General features: G+C 43.4%; 1 protein-coding gene across 4 annotated transcripts in view; it reads left to right on the plus strand.

Moving 5' to 3' along the window:
• The first annotated feature begins 2,031 nt into the window (after positions 1–2,031).
• FBLN2 (fibulin 2) overlaps positions 2,032–10,431 on the plus strand; it is a 258,583-nt gene continuing 250,183 nt past the window's right edge. The window contains exon 1 of one of the 4 annotated variants that reach the window (XM_007500354.3): positions 2,032–2,336. The gene's annotated coding sequence lies outside the window, so the exon portion shown is untranslated. The remainder of the gene's footprint in view (positions 2,337–10,431) is intronic. The other 3 variants (XM_056804787.1, XM_056804788.1, XM_007500355.3) reach the window with 3 other exon arrangements.

The raw sequence follows: 10,431 nt of genomic DNA on the forward strand, positions 1-10,431 counted from the left end.
TACAGCTCATCTCTCAGTTGAGGAAACTGAGGCAAACAGGGTTAAAGGACTGGCTCAGGGTCCCACAGCTAGGAAGTATCTGAAACTAGATTTGAACTCAGGAAGATTCATCTTCCTGACTCCAGGCCCAGAACTCTCTACTGTGCCACCTAGCACAGAATACTGCAGTATAAATTCTGTCTATGTCACTTATTGCCTGTACAACTTTGTGCAAATAACTTCCTTTGGCTTCAGTTTTCTCAACTGTAAAATGAAGTGTTTAGACTAACTGATGCCCAAGGCTTTCTATTTCTTAATCTAAGATCCTAAATGTCAGAGGCAGTACTTGAACCCGGGAATTCCTACCTCTGAGTTTAGCATATTCTCCATCATTTTCTTTTCCATCACACTTGACTGATAATGAGGTATTAAACCATGCAAAGTGAGGTTTATTTCTAAGTCTTCCAAAAGGTTTAAGACCCCAGAAAGCTAGAAAGTTTTATATTCCGAGAAATCTGATTCCAGCAGCAAGTCTCTCTCCCTCCTCTCCCTCCTCTCCCTCTCTCCATTTGGTACTTTTAAAAAAATGCTCTTGTGAATGATAGCTCATCTCTTTGCTATTCTCCTCATTACCATCCCTGACCCCCCAACCCCAGGCTATGAAAGAGGTTGTAGAAAAGAAACCCTGCTGTGGGAAGGAGTCTAGATCTGACTTTCTCTGAATGAAATTCCAGGAAACTGTGGGGGTGAATTCATTCACAGGATACAACTTTCCCCTGTACCATATCATACCACCCCGTAGGCAGCATTTCTTTAAAGAATGTTTACCTTTGCTGGGAGGTAATTGGACTCTTGTTGTTTTTTTTTTCCTTTTCTTTCTTTCCTGTTTGTTTTGAAGGACAAAGTGGGCCTCAAGAGATGGGAAAAAGAAGGGAGAACAGCTGACAAGGGAGCCATGCAGTGAGAGGGCAGCCATGTTCTACCACTGAAGGGTCTCCTAGCTGAGGTACATTTCTTCCTGCTCATCCATGTGGTCTAGGCACACCATGTCTCCCATCCCAGGGAGCACAGGGCTTCATGAGGTGGGAAGTGGGAGTATTATGCATTCCTCATCCCCTCTGAAGACACAGGCCCCTGCTTGCTCAGTTCCCCTGTTCTCCAGTCACCGTTTTCATACCAGCTCACTTTTTACCACCAGAGGAGTTAGAGCAGTGAGCCAGGACCCTGCTGGCACCAGAACGGCTTGTGCTTGGAGGATCAGGCACCTGATCTCTTCCAGGACCCTGGTTAACCAGGGAGGGGAGCGCCAGGGGTGGGATAGGAAGGGGTGAGTTGGCCCACTCCAGCCCAGTTCACAGAGCTCTGGAAGGAGGTGAGTCACGGGTGCCCATGGCCTCATCCTCTTTGGCCCTCCAAGTGATTTTCTCTTCGTGGTTCACAGTCAGGCTTTTGTTCTCCTTGGCTTGGAGTTTCTCCTTAATTCAGACCAGGATGGAGTGCAGTATTTTTACCCAAATCTGACAGCTCCGGGGAATGACAGAAAGTGCCCCGGAAGGAGCCTAGCTCTTAAAGTGGAGGACTGTCAGGCAGAGATGATTGTTCTCCCTTTATACCATCTCCTCCTTTTCCTGCTGAAGTGGGGCTGGGACTGGGGGTGAGGGGTCAGGGTGACTGAGTCAAGAGAAGGGGCTTCCAGAGGATTCCCTCCTTTCTCGGGGAGAAAGCAGAGGAAGGCAAAGGAGAGATTTCTATGCTTTGACAGACCCTCACCAGAGGGGTAATGGGGGGTGATGAAGGCAAAGGTCTCTCGGACCCTGGCTCCCTCTCCTATGTGCCACCTTCTTGCCTCTCACTTCTTCAAACTCAGAACTTAAGAAAGTCTCGCCGGTAGGGAGGGCAAGCCAGTGCAGCTGCCCGGGTCGGGGCGGGGGGACTTGGCACTGAGAGGTCTCAGAGGGGGGCCGCCAGACCTCCCCGCCAAGCCGGCGGGTTAGCCGGATGGGGGAGGGGGCGCCCCAAGGGGCGAGGTGACTGCCTGGCCCCAGAACAGGGGGAGGGGTCGGCGTCGGAGCGCTGGGGGTGGGGGAGCAGGTTAGGCCAGCCAGTCGGGCGGCAGTCTGAAAAACTTTTTCGCTCTTGGTCCCTCCCCCTGTGCCGGCTTCCCTGGGCGCCCCCTCCCCTCCCTTCTCTTGCCTTCTCTTCCCCTCCTTTCTCCTCTGCTCAGCCTCACACGCCGCCGGCTGGAACCGCGGAAGCAGTCAGTCCATCACAGTCCAACCAGAGGCAGTCCGGTTCCTGGCTTCTCTGCCGGTTCGGCTGGAATGCACTGAGTAGCGGACCGAAGGGAAGTCATAGTGGTGAGTGGTGAGAACTATGCTCTGCGCTCTGCGCCCTGATTCTGGAAACCCTCTGAAGGTTCTCTTTTCTCCCCGTTTTCCCCCTGCCACCTCTCTCCCGGCCCCCTCTGGAGTCCTAAGGGAACCGATGCACACTCCCTGTTTCTGACAACTAGGGAAGGGGACCCCAACACCCTTCCACCCCCCAGCCCAGCTTTCCCTGCTTCCACAGCTCTAGATTCCGGCTTCTCCTCTCCGTTGCGCCCAGCTTGTCCCGACGCGCCAGCCCTCAGTTTTGCTCCCTCTGCCCGCTCCTTTGCCGCCTTCTTCTGCTAGCGACCCAGAGCCCGGAACGCCTGCCTGGCAGGGGGACAGTGGCCGCTCCTTCACTCCTCTCCAAAGTTCAGGAGTTCTGGCCACCAGCGAAGAGTTTATTTGTTTTAAATCTACTCATTTGTTTTTCACGAGAGTGTGGCAGGATGTCCATCCATCACACAGACACACACAGACACAGACAGACGCACAACCGCTTTCCTCTCCAGATACTTTTCTCAAATGTTGCTTTTATGGAAAGCAGTGTTCTGGGTGGGGACGGCCCCCAGAGCCAACCGCTTGTGGGTTCGTGGGTGTTTGTGGCTCAGGGCCCACTGAGAGCTGGATGTGGTTGGGAATTTCTCTTGGCAGAGGGTCTTGGTTTTATTATAACTGCTCTCCAAGCTGTCCTGGCTTCTTTGCCTGGGGTGTGAGCTTATTCTAGTTAAGAAAAGGAGTTAGAGGATGGGGGTGGAGTAATAGGGAGGGGTGCAGAACAGGAGCGGGAGAAGGAAATTGTTTGAGAGCTCTGTGAAGGCTATTGTACTGAGGGTACCTAATTTCTGTTGCCTTTTCTCATGGTCAGGTTAAATCAATCTGAACCCTGTTTCTTTGCTTAACTTCCCACTTCTCTTTCTATTTCCCATTCCTTTCCCTTCCCAACTTTTCCTTCCCTTTCTAACCTTCCCTCTCCTCCTCCATTTTTCTTTTTCCTTTTCTTTCCTCCCTTTTTGTTCTCCTCCCTATCCTTATTCATTCTCTCTCCACTCTCTTTTTCTCCTTAGCCCCTGACCTTTTTTTCTCTGCCTTTCCCTCTGATCCCCCTTGGCAGCTAGGAGCTGGCAAAAAATGAAAGACAGTTTGGGCTCCAGTTAAGCTAGATAGTGCTCCCAGATTCAATGTCTTATCTGCTGTTCAGACTAGAACATCTCTCTTGTTTAGAAGCCATACATTCAGGAGAAAGATAGGAAATGAAATAGTACATTTTCCTGGATTAATGATTTCCTTTCTTCTCAAACCCTCCACTGGCAAGGAGGTATGACTATATCCAAACAGGTAGTGTTAGATTTTACAGACTTGAAGTTAGGGAGTCCACTATCCCCATTTTCTGCCTTTGTGCTTAGCTTGAGTGTGCTCTTATACATTTCCAGTGGATTGCTGTCAAGCTGTGAAAAATGACCCACGTGTTCTCTGGATATCATAGGTGATACAACTTAGAGATACATGATACCATCAGTTCCTTCTGTTCTAGTTTGGAGATGGGGAATTGGCAAGGTTTGGAGTGACTTTAGATAATTGGGAAGAAACTGGGGATCGTGCCATGGATGTAATAATATAGAGAAGGTGGGTAGGATTAAAGTCAGGTAACAAATGACTTACCTTGAATTCATTGTTTCTGCTGATGAGAACAGATAGCTATTTCTTTCTTTCTTTCTTTCTTTTTTTTTTGCTGGACAGTTCCCTAGTGAGACTGGACTTAACTGCATCTGGGAGTAAGGAAACAGGGAAGCAGATTTCAGGAGAGCATTGTGGGTTTCTTGGGGTGACAAACCTTGCTGGAGGCCTGTGGAGGCCTGAGCTCTTGGGAGCTGGCAGCATGCCACACAAACTTGTGTTCTAAATGGGATGTGTGGGCGGTAACTGCTGAGTTGTACAGTGGGGAGACATACTGGAGAGCTCTCTCTGGCTCCGACTGCCCGACTATGCCGGGAACCATATTTCCTCTCATATGGTTGAGCTGATTTGATGTGTCAAAGAGTATTTTTGTTTGGTTGTTTCGTTTGCCTGATTTCAAATGGAAAAATCTGTAATTTTTCAATTAAACAAGTTAAACACTTACTTTGTTCTCAGCCCTATCCTTGGCATTAAAGGGCATAAGGGAGAAGGAGGGTTAGTTTTGCCCTCTGGAGCTCATAGTCTAATTCACATGTGAAATAGAGAACCATTCAATTGAATTCAACAAAGGTTTATTGAGCACCTATCAAGGCTCTGTGTTAGGCACAAAGAAGAGAATAAAGTTGAGTGTGACATAGTGTCTGAAGCCAGGAAGAAGGGTGGAAACATGCATAGAGGTGATGATGGTACCAAGCAGAACATGATAAGTTTCTTAAGGCAGATACAACCCCAAGTGCTATGAAAATTTAAAGGAAAGAGACATTACTCTTGGTCAGGGGATCATATCAAAGCTTCCCCAAAGAGGTGCCATTTGACTTGGTCTTTGAGTAATGATTGGGATCACAGAAACGTAGACTCTCAGAGTTGTAAGGGACCTTTTCAGTCCAACTCACGTCTGGCAAAAAAATTTCACTGCAGCAGAACTAATAAGTGCTTTTATAATCTTTACTTGAAGACCTCCATTGAAGAAAAAATTGATATATCCTAAAGATTTTGACAAGAGAAAGCAAAGGAAATTCTAGCTGTGGTGTAATGGAAGGGGTGTAGAGTTTCTAGTCTGATAGCCTGGATGCCAGTTCCACTCCTGCCAATTACTATGTAATCTTGAGCCAGTAAATGTGCCTCAGTTTCCCCATATATAAATGGGGAGGAGTAATACCCTTCCAAACTTAAAGAGCTGTTGTGAAGATCATACATTGTTGGTAAAGGCTGTATACTGTATCCATAAAAAATACTTATAAACATTGACTATATTTGTTCCCCAAAAGGAATAGGACAAGCATAGTGGATAGGGTCCTGGCCTTGGGAAGAATCCTGGCTAAGACACTAATTAGCTGTGTAACCCTGAACAAATCATTTAACTGTTCTTAGTTTTTATTTCCTCATATTGGGGCTAATAATAATAACTGCTTCCTGGGGTGGTTGTGAGGAGGGATATCTATCTATCTATCTATATCTATATATATACATATATATGACATGCACAGTGCTTTGCAAACCATAAAACATTTTCCCTAAAGGTAAACCAATATTATTGATAACAAAGCACACATCTATCCTTAAATAGAGATATGTGTCTCAAAACTCCATGGAGATGTGTAGTAAGATGATAGAACTATTCTCACCCCAAAGTCAATGCTATTAGGATCCAATTAATCAAGAGGTATTTGGGGAAAAGTCTCTCCTCAGACAGGGAAGGCTCTTGTCTCCAGTTTGGACCTTGGCACGGGGAGTCTGGTTTCAGTGCCCACCAGCTCCATCACTAATTCATTTGGTCCTTAGAGTTTAGGAGTTTGGACAGGGGTGCAGCAGTTACTAAGGATTGCCACAGGGGGGCATGAGAACAGATTCTCTCATTCTGAGCAAACATTGTTTTAAACTGAGAATCTCCAGTTACCTCCATCTATAGGTCTTGCCCAAGTCTAAACTGTCCGGGAGGATGATAAGACCTCGCGACGAGGGTGGGCCCTGTCCTGTTGAACTTTTTCCTGTATTAGTTCTTTTGACTTAGGAATGAATTTAGCCTGCTTTCTTTTCTTGGCTTCACCATAAAGTAGAAGAAGCGGTATGGTTTCTCATATTGAAAAAAGGGGCTTGGATGCAAGGCAGTTAAGCCAAGTATTAAACATAACAGCATTTCTGAAACTGGCAAAGGTTTATCCTCAAATGAGTAACCCAAGGAATCAATCACCTCCCCCCTCCCGCCCCCTCCGACCCCCGTAAAATCACATTTATGCTGTCTTGATCTGATTAAAAATTATAGAATCTCAGAGCTCAGTTAAAAGAGATGAGTACTTTTGCCACTTTTAGTATATTCTGCCAGATTGTTTTCTAAAAAGATTCCAGATAATCCGGATGTTGGGTCTATGTCTTGAAAGTGTCAAAAAAGGGGGGGTAGGAATGGAATGGGGGGATGTCTTGTCCAAAATTTTCAATGCAAAATTAGATGCAATTGCAAGAAACTGGAAGCAATCTTAATGCCCAGTGCTAGAGAAATAATTAAATAAATTGTGGCACATTAAAATAATGGGAAGCTAAACACGAGTAAGACTAACTAAAGTATGAGGAATATTAAGCAATCTAGAAAGACCATTATGAAATAATGCAAAGCAAAAATAGTTGAACCAGAAGAATGGAGTACACACTAACCATGACCATATGAGGAAAAGTAAGTGAGAAGGAATGGATAAAGAATCCTGATTTTTTTTGGGGGGGGGATGGAGTCTACCATTTATTTATGTGTTGAAATTAATAAGTTTAAATGCAAATAGTCACAAAGTAGCTTTAGCTGTTTGTATTGATATGCAATGTTAAATCCACTTTATGTATTATCTAAGTAGATTAAATGCTTCTCCCCAAAGTTGCCAAGTCTAAGGTTATAAATGCCAAAAATTACAAAGTGAAAAAATAATTCTGTGTATAACATTTGCTGAAAAGCTCTGCAGTATTTTATTTTGTCTGTGATTAAAACAGTCCCTCCCTCATGACTCTGTTGAAAGCCCTTCAGGAGCAAAAATGAGGTTTAATTATCTTTGTATCTTCTCTAGTACCCATCATAGTCACATGTATGCAACAATTAATAAATGTTTATTAAGAGAAAGAATGGATGCCAACTCGTCATTTGCCTCTATACAATTAAGCTGAGATATAACTAGGCTGAGTGGCTGGGGTTTTGTGCCAGAGTCCTGAAGTTTAAGGAGTGCTAACATTGTTTATACTTCTTTGGTAATGTACAGATAACTAGATTTAGCATGGAGTTGATAAAATAATTAGTTTACATGGGAAACTCACATCTGGCACGTTTCCTGAGCCCCAAGGGATCTCTTTTCTGGCCCTGTCCTGCTCCCTATACCCTCCCCAAGTGATAAATAGATCTTCCTCTGTGACTGCCTCACTGGATCACTGGATCATCTTCCCAAAGGACATTATTTTCCAGGATTTGTCTCCTTTGTCTCTTCCTCCAACTGAATTCTACTTTAAAAGTTGGGTTGAGGTTATATTTCATGGTGCTGGCCTCAGGTGTGCTTTATGCCCTTTGCCAAAATTGCCAGTTCCAGTTCTGGTAATGAACCTCAGACTTGAAGTCAATGATTATGATATTTCATTTAAATAATACATTACATCAGCTGGAATGAAAGGGTGTATGAGAGAATACCTGACCCTGTCAAGGATTGTTTTGTTTTGTTTCATTTATTCCATTCCTTTTTTTTTTTAACTCCTGCCTTCCATCTTGGATTCGATACTGTGTGTTGGTTCCAAGGCAGAAGAGTGATAAGGGCTAGGCAATGGGGGTCAAGTGACTTGCCCAGGGTCACACAGCTAGGACGTGTCTGAGACCAGATTTGAACCTAGGACCTCCAGTCTCTAGGCTTGGCTCTCAATCCACTGAGCCACCTAATTGTCCCCTAAATGTTTCATTTATTCTTAAAATTTCATGTGCACACAATCTGCCTCCTTAGAGGCAGGGACTGAGAGAGTCATTTAGTTATAGCAAGGGCCTGAAGAAGATTAGTGTGAACAGTGACTCTACAACACTGTGTTCTGAGAGAAGGTTGTGGTCATATTCAGGGTTAATGTTGTTTGTTTCTTGGGGTGTGTGCTGTTGGGAAAGAATCATGGAGTACATTCATTTGGATTTATTGGATGTGGATCTTGTAGGTTCTTTGGGTGGCAGAGTGGGGAGAGGAAGAGGAGAAAGCAATAAACTGATCAGTAACCATTTATTATGGTCTACTATGTCCCAAGCATTGTGCTGCTTTGGGGATACAAAAAGAGGCATTTGCTTTCAAGGAGATTACTATCTAATGTATGGAAAGAGGAAAAGAAAGGGAGAGAAAGAAGCAGGGATTGGGTTGGTGGCTTCCTTGATGTGATTATGTTTTTAATATTATCTTCTTTGGCTGCTTGTATCCTCAGACTTGCAAGTGTTTGTGGGAGAACAGTCTATCCATTTAGAATGCTCTAAACTACTTCAAAAGTTAATTTTTTCCTCCTTTTCACCAATACATTCAAGAGCTCCAACTTCCTAGGTAGGAAAGAGACCCCTGGATTCGCATAAGGTTGGTTATTTTTTTTCCCCTACAGACAAATAGATTTTTTAAAATGTAGGAAAGGGGGAGTTAATCAGACCACTCCTGGATCAGTTAAATGATTTCTTCCCTTACACCTCTCCCAGCTCATGTAATTCCCCAAAGTAAGGAGAAGATAGCAGGAGTAACAGTGTTAATGTATTACACTATGCCCTATTATCCTTTTACAAAGTATGAAAAAGTTTCCCTGGTTGCAATGAAAGGAGAGCTTGGCATTATTGGGGTTAAGATTAGCCGTTCCCCAGATAGCCAGTAAAAAAAAAAAAAGCAAGTTTGCAAATTCTTTTCCGGAAACAAGGAGGAACATGCAAATCAGCTTTGTGGAGTAGTAATAGCTGGAACATGGGTGGAGGAACAAGGAATGAGTCCAGGAGTGGGTTAGGTAGGCTCTTGGGTATGTGAGAATGGCTGCTGGTAGTGAACCTCCACTCCCCCCAGACGGGAAAGGGATAATTATTCCTTTTATCCCCTCAGGAGTCCCACTTGAGAGCCTAAAGCCTTTTTGAATTGACACAAGAGAGTGCTTCTTCTAACCTAGGTTTTACCTTATCTGTTTGTATTTATTGGGAATATGATTGGGAAGAGACTGAAGAGAATGTCCTGGGAAAGGAGAACTGATTAGATCTAAAACTATAGTATTTTGCCAGAGTGCTCTCTTTGACTGGGGGTTCAGAGTTGGAAAAAAAACAACAACAAATGTTTGTTTGTTTGTTTTTTAATAATGGGATATCTAGCTAATCTGTGGGACATTATTGGTTTGGGGGTGAATAATAGTGACCAAAGAGCCCTACTTACCATCTCAACACTACTTATTATATGAGATAAACAATTAGAAAGACTTCTTTCTTTCTTTCTTTCTTTCTTTCTTTCTTTCTTTCTTTCTTTCTTTCTTTCTTTCTTTCTTTCTTTCTTTCTTTCTTTCTTTCTTTCTTTCTTTCTTTCTTTCTTTCTTTCTTTCTTTCTTTCTTTCTTTCTTTCTTTCTTTCTTTCTTTCTTTCTTTCTTTCTTTCTTTCTTCCTTCCTTTCCTTTCCTTTCCTTTCCTTTCCTTTCCTTTCCTTTCCTTTCCTTTCCTTTCCTTTCCTTTCCTTTCCTTTCCTTTCCTTTCCTTTCCTTTCCTTTCCTTTCCTTTCCTTTCCTTTCCTTTCCTTTCCTTTCCTTTCCTTTCCTTTCCTTTCCTTTCCTTTCCTTTCCTTTCCTTTCCTTTCCTTTCCTTTCCTTTCCTTTCCTTTCCTTTCCTTTCCTTTCCTTTCCTTTCCTTTCCTTTCCTTTCCTTCCTTCCTTCCTTCCTTCCTTTTCTTTTCTTCTTTTTTTTATCCATCCATCCATCCATCCATCCATCCATCCATCCATCCATATCTATCTATCTATCTATCTATCTATCTATCTATCTATCTATCTATCTATCTATCTATCTATCTATCTATCTATCTATCTCACATGAAGGAACCTTAGCCAACCTTTTAATCTTACAGCCTACCTTTTAATCTTACAGCCTAGGAAACTAAAACACAGAGCTAGAAAGTTAGTCTACTTTCTAGTCTACTTGCCTCATTATACCAAAGAAGAAAGTGCCACCTGGAGGTAGGAAGCAGTAAGTCCTTATCATGCAGGTAATAAAGTAGTTTACCTGGGATTCAATTAGGTCCTCTGATGCCAGAGTCCATATGCATTCCCCTACTAATTTTACCTTCTCCAAAATTTTTTTAAACTCTTTAAAATTCACATCTTTAGGGTTTAAAAAATATCCCAACTATTTCCATATTGACTTCCCCCAGTCTTCCTTTCTTTGATACAAAAGAATATGGTCAAACAGAATTAC

This window comes from Monodelphis domestica, chromosome 7 (assembly GCF_027887165.1).
Source record: "Monodelphis domestica isolate mMonDom1 chromosome 7, mMonDom1.pri, whole genome shotgun sequence".
In the NCBI taxonomy this organism is placed as follows: Eukaryota; Metazoa; Chordata; class Mammalia; order Didelphimorphia; family Didelphidae; genus Monodelphis; species Monodelphis domestica.